The 19547-nt window shown below is 41.9% G+C and overlaps 1 protein-coding gene across 7 annotated transcripts in view; it reads right to left on the bottom strand.

Moving 5' to 3' along the window:
* rerea (arginine-glutamic acid dipeptide (RE) repeats a) overlaps positions 1-19547 on the bottom strand; it is a 529737-nt gene that overhangs the window by 159782 nt on the left and 350408 nt on the right. The window lies entirely within an intron of this gene.

Genomic DNA, 19547 nt, shown 5'->3' with positions numbered 1-19547 from the left:
CAGAACGGCATGTAAATAATGCAAATTAAATAATATTCTTCCAACACACCAATATTTTTGTGCCAATGGCCTGGAATAAAAAAAAGTAACAGAAATCCATATGTAATAAGACATATCTCAACTTTATCATCAACTGTAAATGTTTTGCTCTCTAATTTTAAAACATCAACACTTATCCCATCTGTTCATGAAAACTTATTTCCAAGATGGGACAAAAATGTAGAACGCTATATAATAGGAGTCCACTCATGGGCAAACATTTAGCAGATGAAGTATAATTTGGGAAAATGAGAACTTGTCCACTTTGACAGGAAGAATAGAAAAGCAGCATATTATTGAAATGGAAAGAGATTGCAGAACACTGAGGTACAGAGGGATCTGGGTGTCCTGGTACATGAATCACAAAAAAGTTAGCATGCAGGTACAGCAATCAACATCACTAAAACAGACAAACTAGTCATTACCAGTTCTGTTAGTGGGAATTTGCTACATGCAAATTGGCTGCTGGATTTCCCATGTCATATCAGTGCCTGCACTTCAACAGCATCTCAATGGCTGTAAAGTGCTTTGAATCAGCTGGTGGTCATGAAAGGCGCTAAAGACCTACAATTCTTTTTTTCCTTTTGCAAATATTTGTTCACTTCCTTTACAAAACAATTACAGGTTTCATTACTGTGTCTGGAATGGCTTTTCATTTGTTTCATTAAAAAATCCATCTCTCCCTTTCCACACATCTTTCAAACATGAACTGTAGATTATACATCTGAACACAATTAGAGCCCAAATAGATGCGTCTATATTCAAAGAGAAGTAATGCCAAAAATGGCAATTTTTTCTGCAAGTAATTTTTGTAGCAATAAAAAAATTAATAAAAATCCACACAAATGACAATACTCCAGATTTGAATATTGGTTGGAGTTACAACAGCTGATATCAGTCTGAACAGCAATAAGGTGCAACAGTTGAATTGCAGAATCCCTGCAGTGCACCAGCCCATCGAGTCTGTACTGACGCCCTGACGGAGCATCTCATCCACACCATATCCGTGTAACCTCATGCATTTATCCCGCTAATCCCCCTTACCCTACATGTCTTGGAACACTAGAGGGCAATTGAGCACCGCCAATCAACCTGACCTGCATATTTTAGACTGTGGAAGGAAATCAGAGTATCCAGAGGAAACCCAGGCCGACACAGAGAGAACGTGCAGACTCCACACCGACAGTGACCCCAGGCCGGAACTGAACCCAGGGTCCCTGGCATTGTGAGGCAGCAGTGCTGACCACTGTGTTACTGAATAATTAAACAGTAAAATTAGCCAAGGATGCTGCTGTTTTTCTTTAAGTGAGGGGAGTTTGGGTATGGCTCTGCTCTAACAACTTGCCAATACCATCTAAGCTCATACCTGAAAAATGACATGGTGAACACTGGCAGCTTGCTGACACCTTACCCAAGAGTCACCACTCAAGAGAAATGTGATAAATGGGAAAGACAAAAAAGATTATAACTAAATCCAGTTTATTTAGGCAAGAGAAAAAAAACAGTCAGCAAGCTCCATTATCTCTCCGAAAACATAACAGTTTCCATTGTTTTACTGGGTGCAAAATTTTCACTCCGCAAAAATCACTGGGCCCAGATTATGCAGTCACTGACGAAGCAACAGTGCTTGCTGCTGGCCTCAAAGAAAGCTGGCTACAAGGATCTCGCGATCTGTGTTGTGTTTCCCCCCTCTACCGACAGCAGTTTAAATCTGGTACCATGTCAGGAGGATAAATTGCCCTGTAGCATCAGGCAAGGAATCAATTACATTGAAGCATTCATACACAGCAACCCAGGAAGTTAAAACCTGAATCTCTCAACCTATCATTTCCAACTTCAGTTTGTGAATCAAATAATTTTGATTTGGTTAAGTTAGAAGGTATAATTTTAAAAATATTTTTAAAATACGTAGAATATTTCTTTAATCACAATGGACATATCGGACATTCTATAAATGCAAACATTTTCAGGACCAGTGAGTGTGTTTAGCAGTAAGTATGAAATTAAAATCTAGTTGTACGTCACTCTTCAAGGATTAATTTTTTCAAGGATCTCTACAACAAAACAAGAAACACAGATTTAAGGGCGTTCAAATGGTCAGTGGATAGGCATATGGATAACATTGGAATAGTTTAGGTTAGAGGGTCATTAGATTGGTTCTACTGGTCGGCGCAACATCAAAGGCTGAAGGGCCTGTACTGCGCTGTAATGTTCTATGTTCTAGATGTTTTCATCAAATCACTACAGTAATAGAAACTGCAATATGTTGGAACCTCTACAGTGTAACCTCTGAAGAAGCATAGGCTCACTGACAGTAACTTTTAGATTTTCACATTACTTTGTTCATGCGTAGACTCCTGAACTTGCTGGCAGTTTCGGCAACATGGTGGCACAGTGGTTAACACTGCTGCCTCATAGTGCCAGGGTCCCGGGTTCGATTCCTGGCTTGGGTCACTGTTTGTGTAGAGCTTGCATGTTCTCCCCATGTCTTCCTGGGTGCTTCACTTTCCTCCCACAGTCCGAAAGACGTGCTGGTTAGGTGCATTGGCCACGCTAAATTCTTCCTCAATGTACCTGAACGGGTGCCGGAGCGTGGCGACTAGGGGATTTTCACAGTAATTTCACTGCAGTGTTAATGTAAGCCTAGTTGTGACACTAATAAATAAACTTAGACTAGTCTTAGTGGAGTTAATGATGGCAAAAACCAACAGCAAAATCCAGGCCTTTTTTTTAAAATATGGATTTTTAAAACCATAATGTTGAAATTCAATATTCAACAAATATAAAACTAGTTTTTCAGGGCCAATGAAGGTGTTCAGCAGTAATCATGAAGTTAGTATGTAGTTAAAAGGCAAACCTTTTCAACTATTTTTATAGCATGGATAACAGTGTTATACTGGAAGTTCTTGTCATTTCATAGATTGTTCATTAATTGTACTCTGTGGGGAGCTCAAAACCACAGCCTCAGGAGAAATGTACAATCACTGACGGCAACTTTTGGACATCATTCTACGTACGCATAGACTCCCAGTACTGATCGTCTCACCATTGTTACCACTGAGAAATCCAGCCCTTGTAACATCGTTCCCAAGTTTAATTCTATACTAATCCAAAAATCACAACAGCATTGACGCAAACATCATAATAACAAAACGCAACAATGAAAATGAAATGATTTCTACAACGGCACCGGATCAATTCCTTGTTGCCTTATATTAAGAATTCATGGTCCACCAATGTTAGATTGGATGGCTGTCAGTCCAATAAGTCCAAATTCTCTGCTGAACACGAACCACGAAAGGAATGCGAACACTCATCAATACTCATCGAGTGCTGGCCATTTAATTTTGTTGACAATAAGGTCTGATACAGAGACGCAACAGATGGGTACTATACCTCAACAAGGCAAGTCCATCGATCTGATCATGATGCCAACATGTGCAACTGTTTAATTTAAAATGGCAGAGCCGGAATTGGGGCAGTAGGTAGGGGGTTGTTGGCACCAGTTTTTTTCAACACGTTTTCAATGTTTACATAATATATTCATAACCGCTGCACAGAAATCAATACACAATGTTATATGAGTTCAGATTAAAGCTTCCACTCAGTTGAGCAGACTTTTAATGGGTGATATTTTGAACACACACACACAGCCCCCCCCCCCCCCCCCCCCCCACCCCACCATGGGCAGTGGGAGACACACACACACCTACCCACTGGACATAGACCCCACACCCACACAGGGGCACACCCACACGGAGTGGGGGAGCAGACACACACCCACATGCACACAGGGAGGACATACACATGCATACACATGGTGGGGACACACACCCATACACAGGGGGCACACACATCCATGCACACACAGGGGGGACACACATCCATACACACACGGGGGGGAGGGCGGGGACACACACACACATCCATACACACACGAGGGGGGACAGGGGGGACACACATCCATACACACACACAGGGGGGACACACATCCATACACACACGGGGGGAGGGCGGGGACACACACACACACACATCCATACACACACGAGGGGGGACGGGGGGGACACACATCCATACACACACACAGGGGGCCACACAAACCCACGCACACACACGGGGGCCACACAAACCCACACCCACACACAAAGGGGGACACATACCCACACACACACAAACAGGGGGACACACAAACACACACACATGGGGGGGACACACAAACCCACACACAAACACAGGGGGACACACAAACCCACACACAAAGTGGACACACACACACAAACACACGGGGACACACAAACCCACCCACCCAAACAGGGGGACACACAAACCCACACAAACAGGGGGGCACACAAACCTACACAAACAGGGAGGCACACAAACCCACACACACGGGGGGCACACAAACCCACACACACGGGGGGGCACACAAACCCACACACACGGGGGGCACACAAACCCACACACACACAGGGGGACACACAAACCCACACACACACAGGGGGACACACAAACCCACACACACACAGGGGGACACACAAACCCACACACACACAGGGGGACACACAAACCCACAAACACACAGGGGGACACACAAACCCACAAAGGAGACACACACACTGGGACACACACACACACACGGGGGCGGGGGGGGGGGGGCACCCACACAGGGGAGACACACACTCACACGGGGGTGGGGAGGTGGAAAACCTGCACACACACAGGGACACACACACACACACACACATCCCCAGGGGGACACATACACCCACCCAAGGAGGACACACACCCACACGGGGGTGGGGAGGTGGAAAACACACCTGCACACACACAGGGACACACACACACACACACCCACCCACCCACAAAGGGGGGACACACATCCACACACACGGAGGGGGGGGACCCATCCACGCACACAGGGACACACACACACCCACACAAGGGTGGGGACATATGCCCATAGACATGCAGGGGTGAGGCACATACACATGGACAGAGAGCGAGAGAGACATACATATACACGCGCGTGCACACACACACACACACACACACACACACACACACACACACACACACACAGAGTGAGAGAGAGACACACACACATGCACAAGACAGAGGGACATATGCACGAGAGACACAGAGAGAGACACAGAGAGAGAGAGAGACACAGAGAGAGAGAGAGACACACAGAGAGAGAGAGACACACAGAGAGAGAGAGACACACAGAGAGACACACACACACAGAGAGACACACACACACACAGAGAGACACACACACACACAGAGAGACACACACACACACAGAGAGACACACACACACACAGAGAGACACACAGAGAGAGACACACACACAGAGAGAGACACACACACAGAGAGAGAGACACACACACACAGAGAGAGACACACACACACACAAAGTGAGACAGAGAGAGGGAGAGAGACACAGACACACACACACACACACACACACACACACACACACACAGAGGGGGGGGGGGGAGAAAGAGAGACAGACAGACAGAGAACAGAGACACAGAGGGAGACAGAGACACAGAGGGAGACAGAGACACAGAGGGAGCAAGGGAGACAGAGACACAGGGAGACAGAGACACAGGGAGACAGAGACACAGGGAGACAGAGACACAGGGAGACAGAGACACAGGGAGAGCGAGCGAGACAGACAGACACACAGGACCACCCCCCCTCCAAATACACACACACACACACACACACACACACACAGCGAGAGAAATAGAGAGATACACACACAGAGAATGAAACACACTGAGATAGAGATATATACATACACACATGGAGAGCCACACATACAGACACACACAAACACACGGACAAAGAGAGAGATTAATTTGTTCCTTTTTCCATTCAATTGAAAATCTTTAGTTGAAAGCGTAAATAACAAGGGTTGGCAGGACTGTCAGAGCAACACAATTTCATTGTAAGGTCTCATTGCGTCTGCACAAACTGCTCATATGATCTGCCATTTCCTGTCAGCACAAAACGAAGAATAAATTTTCCTTTTGGCATGGCTCAGCTGTCAAGCACCTTCGTGCTATAATGAACTCATGAATTACATCTTGCTGCTCTGACAGTCCCCATCCAACACATCAAAATATTGTTCTTCAATTGTAATTTATAACTTCATTTGCATGCCTCCTTTTCCATTGTGACCTTCTTCGAGTGGCACTGCATGGCTGCAGTCATAACAAAACCACCGATGCATCATTTGTGATTACAGCCATTACACTTCCAGCTTCATAGATCATCCTACAGTTACATTTTTCACCAGCATGGCACAAAACAGAACTTGGGTCAGCATTTTTCCAACAGCTTTGTGAATACTATTAATACAATTTTATTACCTTTTATTGTGCCCACATTATCAGAAATTTAATGATACACTCACTGTAGCATCAATATGAGCAATACAGCAATATTACTTTTTTCCATTAATGCTCACACGGCATTGTACCCAAAGCTTTCATGCCAGATTCTAGTCAATCAAAATAGATGCACATCTTCCATTTCAAGTTAGTGAGGATAGATAAGGGATAACTTAAGAATGTTGATGCTCAAAATATAGTAGGGAACCCCTGTATCCAATAAACTACTGTACACGTTGTGAGTCATTGCAATTTGGAGCAGAAGGGAGAATATTGAATAAGTTCTACATAAATAATAGGCCATTGTTAGGATACCAAAGTAGAAGGGTAGCACGGTGGCACAGTGGTTAGCACTGCTGCCTCATAGTGCCAGGGACCCAGGTTGACTCCCGGTTTGGTCACTGTGTGTACGGAGTTTGCACATACTCCCCGTGTCTGTGTGGGTTTCCTTCGGGTGCTCCAGTCTGAAAGACGTGCTGGTTCGATGCATGTGCCCAGACAGGTGCCAGAATGTGGCGACCAGGGGAATTTCACAGTAACTTCATTGCAGTGTTAATGTAAGCCTTACTTGTGTCTAATACATAAACGTATACTTTTTTAAAGAATGAAAAACGCGTTTAGGTCCGTTGGCCATGCTAAATTCTTCTTCTGTACCTGAACAGGCGCTGGGGTGTAGTGACTAGGGGATTTTCACAATAACTTCACTGCTGTGTTAATATAAGCCTACTTGTGACACTGATAAATAAACTTTAAGCTTTAGAAATCCAAGAGTTTGTTATGAAGCCCAAATAGACCCCAACAGTTTCTTTATTTTGGCATTAGTGAGAGGATAAGATGTTTCACGCCAGATGCGATTCTATTGACACAATAGGAGACTTTTATAAAAAAAAACTTTATTTAACAATATAGTTCAACTCTAACAAATGAATTAGCTTAACATTTAACAACTGAAATACTTAAATAACAAGATACAATTCTTAATTGCTGACCAATCTCTATCCACTGCAATTCATGCAATATTCCTCATTGAGGCTTAAAACCCATCTTCAAGATCGGTTAGCAAAATCACAAGCTTACGTGCTCGTATGTGTTAACAGTCCTCGAACTTTTTGAGAGGTGTCTCTCTCTGTTAAGGAGACACTTCTCTTCTGACACTCACAAATAGCACCCTCCAGAGTGCGCGCCCATGCGCAGCAAAGAGCGGGGGCGTGAGAACCCGAGAGCCAGTGCAAAAGCCCAAGAGTGACAGCAAGCGTGTGGATGATCGCATGAGGACCAGAGCGCGAGAACCAGAGCTTCTTTCAGGACCAAGCAGAAGCTGACTGTTTAAAAATAAATAAAAGAGAACTAGGTTGTTTTCCTGCAAGCTTCACTCAATGCATTCACATGACTGCCTCTGTCAATCAACAGATGCAACACTTGCCTTGTTGCCTCCTCCCTTCACACCATCCAGTGTCCCAAACACTACTTCCAGCTGGGAAGGAAGTAGCTAATAAGGGGAGGTGGTGACGTAGTGGTATTGTCACTGGACTAGTAATCTAGAGACCCAAGTAATGCTCTGGGCATTGGGTTCAAATCCCACCATGGCAGACGGTGAAATTTGAATTCAATAAAACTCTGGAATTTAAGCCCACAATGAAACCATTTTCCATTGCTGTTAAAAAAAAAACTGCTTCACTAATGCCCTGTAGGGAAGGAGATCTGTTGCCCTTACCTGATTTGGCTTACGTGTGACTCCAGACGCACAGCAATATGACTGACTCTTAAATGCCCTGAAGGATGGGCAATAAATGCTGGCCCAGCCAGTGATGTCCACATCCCATGTACAAATAATAAAAGAAAACAGCCCTTCATAATATTTGACCGAGGTGCTGCATCTCAGACAGGACAAACATCAGCTTTTTCTTCTGAACCTGTGCCAACTTAAGTGGATTAAGTCAATATACAAATATTGCTCAATTGGAACAGCATTTTCTACATCCACCTCATGCATAACTATGTTAATGCTTCCCAGTTTATTCCTACAAACATCGCCATGAGATTGTAATAACTCTTTTCAGTCATTTTGATTTTTCTCCAGAAGCTAACTCAAAATTATACCCCAATTTCTGATTACTTACTCACTATCCAAACTAATTTGCAAAATGTCAAATTTAGAATCATCTGAGTTGGTTGCTTCACTCTGTTTTCTAATGACTAACACATTCTGATTCTGCTTTCCTTTCTTATTAAAATACCATTTTACATGTTAACATGGCACACACTCCTCCCTCTTCCTTCAATCTGGTATTCTTATCAAATAATTCCTCTCACTCAAATTTCTTTCGATTTGTTGTTCTTCTGCATTCTCATCAGGTGAGCTGCCTGGAGCAGGCAAAGCGGCACCATTTAAGAGTTGAATCTTAACATATCCATTACACCAAACATGACAGAAAATACATTTCTTAAAGGCACAGTATCGTCACAGTATTAACTAAAAAACAACAAAGTGATACAAGTTCTATTGTGTATTCATTATGGTGTATAAGAATGTCCTTCTCAGCTATGTCTAAATTATAACTTAACATTACAGTAACAATGCTCTCTTGTTTACTTCCTCAATATTCCCTAGAAATCAAGAGTTCTGCTGCAGTATGGCTTATTATATTTTAGTATTGGTAACTTTAACCCAGATTATCTCAGAACTTTCATGTTAGCTCACTTGCTGGGAGTTCTTTTATGATTGGCCTGTTGGAAAAACATATTTTCACTGTACATCAGGGCTTCAATCTGTTGCAATTCACTAAAGTTGACAAAATTGACTTAACTGGGACAAGCAAAGCAGCAGACTTGCTCTTCTAATTGGGAGTTATGCCTTTTGAGTACCAATATAAAAATGTCTTCAGAGACAGAGCAGATTTTCAAATTTGCTACAGTAGCTAATCTGACAAAATAAATTTCCCTTTCAGTCTATATTCAGTCAAGCATCTGGCATTATAATGGTTGCAATGTCTTTCTCTAGAACATTATTGCATGTTTTACCACAAACTTTACACACAGCTACCCTTGGGATATTTTGCTTCGCGCTATAGCTAGCCACACAAAGCCCAAGGAAGACAAGAAAAAAATGCATAGGACAAAAAAAAATCACAAGGAAAGAAATACTTTTTCTGCAGCCAAGGACAACAAATTCTGGACTCACATGTGCAAAGCAATCGATACAAGCCTTGGAACCAAAGCTCTGTGCTGCAATATGAAGACCTGAGTGGGTGTTTAGATACAAACTTGAAAAGAGACAAGTGCCTCCTCTAGTCCTGGCTCTGGCTGGCAAGCTGCTTTATCATCCTCTCATGTTTCCACTAAATGGCATTCATTCGCTCTTCTCTCTAATTTGTTCTTTACTTTAGCCCTAGAGTAATTTTGTAGCTCTGTCAATATTCTCAGTTGCTTGCAGTTGTTACATTGAGAGGTTCGTAAGGTGTTTTAGGACTGTAACTTTTGATTTATATTTAGATTACATTTTGAGCCTGTAGCTTTAAATTTGGGACGACTGAATAGGATCATATGACCTGTTCTGGACTCTGCCTGGGTGGTTTGATTGTTCAAAGGGCTCAAATTATTTCACTAAGAAAGTGGTACAAGATATTTACACTATGGCCACAGTCTCAGTGTATACCGTTAGTATACCCTGGAGTCTCTCAAGTACGAGAAAAGTGTTATTGGTATTGAGTTGTAAACAGTGGTTTGAACATTATCCATATACTTTTAAGATGAGAAGGGAGTTGGGATAAATGATAACAAGCTAACATTTCTATTTAGAAACCAAGTGTCTTATGTTGCCATGGGGAAGATAATAAGAGGAAACCATTTCAAAATCAGGTTACAGGCTTCCCTATAATATCATAAAAATAACAGAAAAAATGATTTTAGGTTTTGCCTGCAGCCATCAGCGAGGTAGACAGGAAAGGACAGAAGCAGTCAGGCATGCATCTGAGGCAGAGAAAATTATGACTATTGTTCACAATGCAGAATGCAGGTGAGAGCATGTGGTGGGACTGAAGGTTGAGTTCATGAGGATTAAAGAAAGCTAGAAGACTTGCCTAGCTTGGAGCTAGACAAAGGGACCGACAGAGTAACACTCATAGGGAAAGGCAGTTCTACGATTGGAAACTGCACAGCCAGTAAAGTAAAAAACAAGTCATCGGGAGTTGAGAGCAATTTTAGACTGGTTGTTAGAAGATTAAAGGGCAGCGTAACCATTAACCATAGCAAGAAACTGTCAGTTGTGTTAAGTAGGAATTTTCTTCTGTGGCTTAAAGCATAAATTGCCTACAAAAAGAAATGATGTTTAGTCAAGTGTTGTTTTTAATTATTTGTTGCAGGAAGAGTTTTAAAATGTGAATTCTTTACTTGTCATTCCTTCAGCCATTAACTGAAGTTCTAATTTTTCTTCAAAAGAGATCGGTGTTCATGGGGATCATAACAATGCACTGAAAAACTTGAAATAAGATGAAAAAATGCTGACGGTTATCATGAACCAATACATAACTTAAAACCACTAAACATCCAGTTTTCACACAGCTTTCAGCCAAAACCATTAAATGGGTTATTACATAGTTTTTTTCCACAAAATTATGAGCAACACAGACAGGACGGATAGTCAGAGGCATTTTTCAAGGGGGCAGAGGTTCAAGGTAAGGTGGGGGGAGGAGGAAGTTTAAGGGAGCTATGTTTTGGAAGCTTTTCATGCAGAGAATGGTAGCTGCCTGGAACAAGCTGCCATAAGTGGTGGTGGAAGCAGGCACATTAGCAACATTTAAGAGACATCTGTATGAGCACATCAAAAGGGAGGGAATGAAGGGATACAAGCCGAGTAAGGGGAGAAAGATTTTTCATAGAGTCCTACAGTGCAGGAGGCCATTTAGCCCATCGAGCCTGCACCAACCACAATCCCACCTAGGCCCAATCCCCATAACCCCATGCATTTACCCAACTAGCACCCCCTGACACTAAGGGACAATTTAGCATGGCCAATCTACCTAATCCTCACATCTCTGGGCTTTTAGTTCAGTTACAGCATCATGATCGGCACAGGTTTGGAGGGCCGAAGGGACCTTCTTTGTACAAATACTAACATTTAAAAGTTAATGTTAATTTTCTTTTCTTTCTTTCCATTTATGGGATATCGGCATCGCTAGCAAGTATGGCACGTAGCTCCTGCTCATTTGACCTTGAACAGGTGAGGAAAGCAGATTTTTCTCCCAAAAAGACATTACTTACACAGGCAGGTTTTTAAAACAATAGATAATTGTCATGGTCACCATTACTGATTTTTTTCTTAATTCATTCGTGGGACATGGGCGTTGCTGGCTGGGCCAGTATTTATTGCTATTTCTAACTGCCCTGGAGGACAATTGAGAGTCAACGTGTGGCTCTGGAGTCACACGTAGGCCAGACCAGGTAAAGAAAGCAGATTTCCTTCCCGAAACGGCATTAGTGAACCAGATGTTTTTTTTCCCGGCATTTGACAATGGTTTCATGGTCATCAGCAGATTCTCAATTCCAGATATTTTTACTGAATTCAGATTCCACCATCTGCTGTGGCAGGATTCGAACCTAGGTCCCCAGAACATTTAGCTAAGATTTTGGATGAATAGTCTAGTGTTAACCACTAGGCCATCGCCTCTGTTTTATATTCCAGATTTATCAGTTGAATTTAAACTCCACTAACTGCATATAAAAGGCTCTACATGCTCTGTTTGTGACCAGAACTCGCCACTCACCTGATGAAGGGGCAAACCCCGAAAACTAGTGGGTTTACTATCAAATAAACTTGTTGGACTTTAACCTGGTGTTGTGAGACTGCAGTTAGCGCTAGACAGATTGCTACATATGGCCATCATGTGAATGGAAAAGGAAGGTTGAAGTGGAAGGCAGAGTGAAGAGTGAGTGAGAGAGACTAATAATCAGATTTGGTTCCACCTCAAATTGCAATCCATTGAGGTCTGCTGCAAAGTGTATATATCCAGTTGATATTATTCATTAATGTGACACCTTCTGCCATTATCTAGTCTTTTGCCATTTAAGTTATGGTTTGCCGTTCCTCCATTTGCTTGTGTAGAATCCCTCTCCCAAAGTAACTGCTTTGTAAAACCGTAGGCTGTGCCAATTGAGCTGGACCAGTCGAGGGTGATCGTCAGAAAAGACTTCTTCATATAAAGAACGTAAGAACTAGAAGCAAGAGTAGGGCGTCTGGCCCCTCCATCCTGCTCCGCTATTCAAAGAACTTGGTCCTCCAAGCCTGCACCGACCACGTTGCCAGACTGAACTAAAATCCCTTACCCTACTGGGTACCGTATCCCTCTATTCCCATCCTATTCATGCATTTGTCCAGATGCCCCTTAGAAGTCACTATCGTATCTGCTTCCACTATCTCCCTCGGCAGCAAATTCCAGGCACCCACCATCCTCCACGTAAAAACCTTGCCCATACATCTAATAAGATCATTCAATAAGATCATGGCTGTTATTTTCATAGACTCAGCTCCACTTACCCACCCATCACCATAACCCTTAATTCCTAAAGGGTATTAGAAATCTGCAACTCTCTCCGCCCAAAAAGCTGGAAGGATAAGTCAGTTGAAAATTTCAACCCCAAAATTGAGTTTTTTTTTAAAGCAAGGTTGTTGAAGGTCCTGGAGCTATCACACAGATAGACTGAATAGCAGAAAAAGCTGGATGGTATACTCTGCCCCGTGACCTGTAGAAGTAGGAAACCACATATTCATTACCTAGACCCGTTTCAAGAATGAGGTGACTGCTGGCACCCGTGGAACCATCGACCACACAATTATTTTCCAAGTATGCAAAAACGTGTGTTTTTTCTACCCTCACATCGTTGTACGATATAGCAGTTTATAAGTGACCTTTCCTGTAGGTACTACTTAATCAAAAACAACCACAGTCTGCAACGTGCCAAGGAAATTAAATGTGGAGCACAAAACTTTTGAGCTCTGGCTTCAGAAGAACCCTCTAAAATCCTGAACAGTTCAGAATTCTATCAAAAAAGTGGTCTGTTTTCAATCTGGATTTAATTTATATAATGTTAATGCAACATGTGCAAACTATAGAAACCAACTGAAGAATTTCTATTGGCACCAACATAGCATTTTAGACAGTAATGAAATCAAGCTTTGCCTTCGCTCCTCACTCTTGTTTGCCTCATCATATGTACCAATCATGGTCTAGAGGATGGGGGCAAAGAAATTTGCAGCCAGACTTCAACAAGTTCCATTCTGAAACTTTCTACTGGCAACAGTACAAAAACATCTGAGTCTATACTTTTTCTTTCTCTTCCTCCACCCCACTCTATCCCAAAACACCTGGGCTTTGCTTGACAAGATGCACCGTTGGCACCATTGTGTTGGACTTGGAAGGGGCTTAATTATACATTTAACTCAACTCTGGCTGTTGCTGATTTCCAAAAATGTGGAATAAATCTGTGGGCAATCAGTAAAGTGAGAGATAAAATGAGCGATCATCAGAACTATCAGTAGACATTGCATCAGAACCAAGACAGGAAATGCTGGAAAATCTCAACAGGTTGGACAGCATCTGTGGAGAAAGAGAATAGAGCCAACACTGAATCTGGATGATCCTTCTTCAGAACTGGTGAAGAGTCATCCAGACACGAAACATTGGCTCTATCCTTTCTCAGTAAAAAGTCTGACAACACCAGGTTTAAGTCCAACCGATTTATTTGATAGTAAACTCACAAGCTTTTGAGGTTCATCTCTTCTTCAGACTTTTTACTGTGTTCACCCCAGTCCAACGCCAGCATATCCACATCATGACTTCTATCCTTTCTCCACAGATGCTGTCAGATCTGCTGAGATTTTGCAGAATTTTCTGTTTCAGATTCCAGCATCCGCAATATTTTACTTTTATTATACCAGAACCACTTGGTTCTGGAATCTATTGCGACTTTGAATTAGCTTGGATGCAAGTAAAGGAAGAATGCCAGGGACAGGTGGGAGTCACTCTCCAGAACATCAAGGCATCATTGCACTGAGTGTGACACCAAGGAGCCTGAGCAAAAGAGAAGTCAATAGAGGGTCAAACAGAATACCCTCCAGTGACTGATGCCATAGAAGACGGTTATTGGTTGTTTGAGTGCATTATTGCACTCAGGAAAATGTTCATAGTCCAACCATTTTCAGCTCATCAATTAAGTTGCATTTGTCACTTGGTTAAGAGTGGTGCTTGCAATTTCATAGTGCTAAGATCCTTTCCCAACTCTTTCAATAATGGAATAGCTCATAGATTATCATAGGATCCCTATAGTACAGAAGGTGGCCATTCGCCCCAACGAGTCTGCATCAATCACAATCTCACCCAGGTCCTATCCCCATAACTCCATGCATTTACCATAGCTAGTTCCCTGACACTAAGGGGCAATTTAGCACGGCCAATCAACCTAACTTGCACATCTCTGGACTGTGGGACGAAACTGGAGCACCCAGAGGAAACCTACTCAGGCACGGGGAGGACTTGCAAACTCCACACAGACAGTGATCCAAGCTGGGAATCGAACCCGGATCCCTGGTGCTGTGAGGCAGCAGTGCTGACCACTGTGCTACCATGCTGCCCCAGCACATGCTGACCAATGTCAGGAATTCTGAGGTTAGTAGGTGGTAAGCATTGTTCACACCATCTAACTGCCAGGTACTGATCACTTTCAACAAGAGAAAGCTCAGTAGCACACCTAACCTTCAACAGAACGATTATTGTGTAAGCCACCTTAGGCTAACAGTAAACAGAAGTTTAACTAGGACAGCCATATTATGTTAAAGCTGAATAGCAGAGTAGATGCTTGCAGTAAGTGGCTAATCTGATGATCTCCCAAAGCTTTTCTAATGTCTACAGTGCTCAAGTCAGGACAGTCAACAAGCACCATTTGCCTGGACAAAAACAACTGCCACACCATAAAAAATAGGAGAAGGAGTATTTAACATTTCCTTATTTTCCTAAGGATGTTTAGATGAACAGAGTTAACATCCAGGGCTGGAAATTACAGAAGCCCCACTCCACTAGTGAGAATATGGTGGAATGCAGCCATCTGAACGGTTGCTATTTCTATTACAATTTTCTGGGACAGAGTCATCTGCAAGATCTAAGCAGGCAGCCATTCATGGAAGGGTGCATTAAATGTGCCTCTTCATCCCCAACCAATCTGCCATTTGATGACATAGCAAGGGGTCTAATACAGGGCAAAGAAGGGATGTGTCATCGGAAAACATGTCTTGGTTTGCAGGCTTTTCTTGGTAAATTAAAGCAGCACAATTCTGAACAGGTGAGCATCTTATTGGAAAATTTCAACTATGGCCCTCAGAAAGAAAGGAAAATCTTGAAAGAAAATTTTACTTTTTATTCAACATATTCATGCCAAACTATTCTTCAAACTGGAATCTGACAAATAGGCTCATTGGGTAAGAATTAATTTTTAAAGACATAGATCTTATTTCTTCTCCTCAACCTGAGTCCTGGTTTCCTTGAATCACATGCTACCCAGGACTAAGAAAATAACACTGACTACCACTTCTTCTGCTCAAGGCAACTGTTTAGAAGTACTCTGTGACTTGAAGCCAATTCTCCAGTTCAACATTAAATTGTTGAGATACGCATGGTGGCTAGAACTGGCACAGTGATTAGCACTGCTGCCTCACAGTGCCAAGGACCCAGGTTCGATTCCCGACTTGGGTCACTGTCTGTGCGGAGTCTGTATGTTTGTCCTGTGTCTGTGCAGGTTTCCTCCGGGTGCTCTGGTTTCTTTTCATAGTCCAAAAGATGTGCATGTTAGGTGGATTGGTCATGCTAAATTCTCCTCTCAGTGTAGTCAAAGAGGTGCCGGAGTATGGTGGCTAGGGGATTTTCACACTAACTTCATTGCAGTGTTAATGTAAGCCTATTTTTGACATTAATAATAAATAAACTTCAAATTGTAGAATGCTGATTAGTTAAAAAAATTCTTAAAATATCAAACATTTATTCTCATTTAATTGTTCCTATTTGTGGCTAATTTACGGGGTTATCTACTAAATATAATGTAATATATTTATTATATAAAATAAATATCACAGCAAAAAGAGGAAGAAAGCTCCTATGAACCACAGCATAACACAGCTACAAACTCAAAATAAGAGCTGCAGTTTCTTCAACATCGTAGCCTCTGCTGCCAATTTGCTTCTGGTTTATAATGAACCAGAGTAAAGTCTAAGGATGAATATTTGAATATACAAAGATATGGGCCAGAATTTTCCAGCTGTTCATGCCTCACCGCTGCTGCAAGTGAGGATGGAGAATTTGGTGCTCCGCCAAATCTCCGTTCACCGCAGCAAGGCCAACCAGAAACCGCTGGCAGGAACTGCCAGAAAATTCCACCTATGATTTTTTTAAAAGATCCTTTAATACGATTGATTTGCTCAAGCCAGCATTTTACCACCTTGCCCACCTGAGGCTCTTAAGATCCCGCCCGATTCCGGGGCAGGCGAGGCTCGCAGAACAGCATTCTCCATTGGCTACAGGCGTGATCTTACAAGCCTCAGGCAGGCAAGGCAGTAAAATCCTGACATCAGTGTCAACGGCACACAGGGTCTGGATTTAGCAAACTAAACTGAAAACAAACACTTTGTGACAGCAGAAGTTCTCGATTTCAGCCTTTCTGCCTCAAAAAAGCTTTGAGATACGGCAAGACCCACCTCCAAAGGGGAAAGAAAGGCATAGCCATACAATTCTTAAACTCATTTCAGCTAGCAGAATATTGAATACAGGCTACATGAATGTCTTTTTGTCTAAGGAAAGAGGCACGTGACTTAAAAAGAAAATACATTTTCCTCCAAAGTGATGACAGAACCTGTCCATTTTTTAAATAACATTTTTTTAAACAAGAAACTGAAGAATTCAGCTTCTGCATTTTTATTATGTGCATCCATACGAAGTTCAAGAACCACTTAGTCTTTCCAGAGGTTCATTGGTCAACACTGCACTGTTCGCCCTAGAGACATAATCAGCAATGATGAAAATTACATTTGAATTCAATTTCAAACTACTCTGCAAAAAAAAAAGCATACGTATGGAATGTATGGGAAATACTGGCAGCCTGTGCAGCTCAGTTTTATTTACAGTGCAGACCAAGTTACCGTATAACTTGTGAACAACAGACACTATAAATATTTTTATGCCTGAACAAGACGAGCAGGAAATTGCCTTTATAAGGCCATAAGCCATAGGAGCAGAATTAGGTCATTTGGCTCATTGAGTCTGCTCCACTGTTCAATCATGTCTGATATTTGTTTCCTAACCCCATTCTCCCACTTTTTCCCCATAACTTTTGATCCCTTTACCAGTCAGCAACCTATCTCTGTCTCAGATATGCTCGACAATCTTCTGTGGCAATGAATTCCACAGATTCATCACTATTTGGCTGAAGAAATTCCTCTTCATCTCAGTAGTAAAGGTTCGTCCCTTTACTTTGAGTCAGTGCCCTCGGATTTCAGTCTTTCTTCCCAATGGAAACATTTCTCTGCCCAATTTTTCCAAGCCTTTCATTACTCTGCAAGTTTATGATAAAGTTTTTATTGCTAAGAATGCCAAGGACTTATAAATTACTTGCATCTTCCTTCTTTTAATGAGCACACAGTGTAGCACCACCCAGTGCATGAACAAGTGTTAAAGACTGAATTTGAAAGGCTTTTTCAGACATAAATGTTATGTGCAGTGATATTTAAAAAACTGACTTTAAAAAAGAAGCAAGCGTAAACACAAAAGTCACAGTGGATTTGAGAAGGTTTAGTGGTGGAAAGCATTCGCCTTTTGACAGAAAAGTAAGCCTGGAAATGGATCGATGTAGGGCAATGAAACAAGAACTGTTGTCAGACACGTACAGAACAGATTTTAGTACCTGACAGATTAGAGCCAAGTAGAAGTTTAAATAGAGAAAACTAGAAGTCAATGCAAATGCAATAAAGCCACCACTTAAGACAGAGATTGAGCTCATTAAAGCTTGCACTTTTTCTTTTACAGTCAAAGCCATCTCTAATGTGGCCTATCTTCAGATTATTAAAACAACCAGAATTGGATTTTCTCAATACCGTATACTTGCACTCATATTTTCAATTTAATTTTCCCTGTTACATTTTTGCCCCTGCATCTTTCCCAATTGACAGTACACTCCCTGCCAATTCCCTCTTCAGCCAGAGTAGACTGCAGTATAATTTTCTTTCACTCTCTCTCTCTCTCTCCTCCCTGTGAAAATTATGTACCGCTACGCGACACTTGACAGAAAAACTGAGATTAAGAATTTCCTGAGTAGGCAGTCACTGGAATGACACACCGATCCTTCCAGCCTTTGATGTACAACAATGGTATACATTTTGCGCACACTTAGACTGAAGGAGGCAATATAATTCAGTTTCCATTGCACAGTGAAAAAAAAATTTGGAGAGTTTGCACTCTGGCAGCGACATTCATTTAGGGGAAAAAAGGAATTTATAAATTAATGATGAATAAAGGTGCATTTTTTTTTAAGATGCGAGTATTTTTGGCCAGGTCAGCAGTTGCTGCCCATTTCATTATGGAACCTTAAAATCTAACCGAGTGACGATTTTCATCAGGGTAAGAGAACGAGCTTAATAAGTAGGGAGTAAGTTTTTTATATATATATGTTCAAGGAATGAATCGTCCATAAAAATGTAACAGTTTTAACATGATACAATTTTCATGCTTGTGTTGGGACTCTGGGTTCAAATGTAATCAGCGATAATCCGAAAGTATCCATTATCTTTCTTTTTCCCTCGCCAGCAAACCCTATTCACCAAGAACTCCAGCTAAATATAAATGAATTGATCCAATGTATCTTCTCCAATTACAGCAGTTTGAATTTTTGTCACATAAATCGCAATTGGGAGAATACGTTTATTATATTTCAAAATGCAGCTGAATGACATTTCTCATTTTCTGTCCCTCATAGCTATCCCTCACAATTAACATTAAATCCCATTGCTTTCTGCCGCAGTCTGCCATTACATAAATAAAACATTGCAGTGCTGAACTGCCAGCTTTGATTTAT

This window comes from Carcharhinus amblyrhynchos, chromosome 30 (genome assembly GCF_965287045.1).
Source record: "Carcharhinus amblyrhynchos chromosome 30, sCarAmb.v2.hapA, whole genome shotgun sequence".
Taxonomy (NCBI): domain Eukaryota; kingdom Metazoa; phylum Chordata; class Chondrichthyes; order Carcharhiniformes; family Carcharhinidae; genus Carcharhinus; species Carcharhinus amblyrhynchos.
This window is presented reverse-complemented; position numbering and strand designations above follow the sequence as displayed.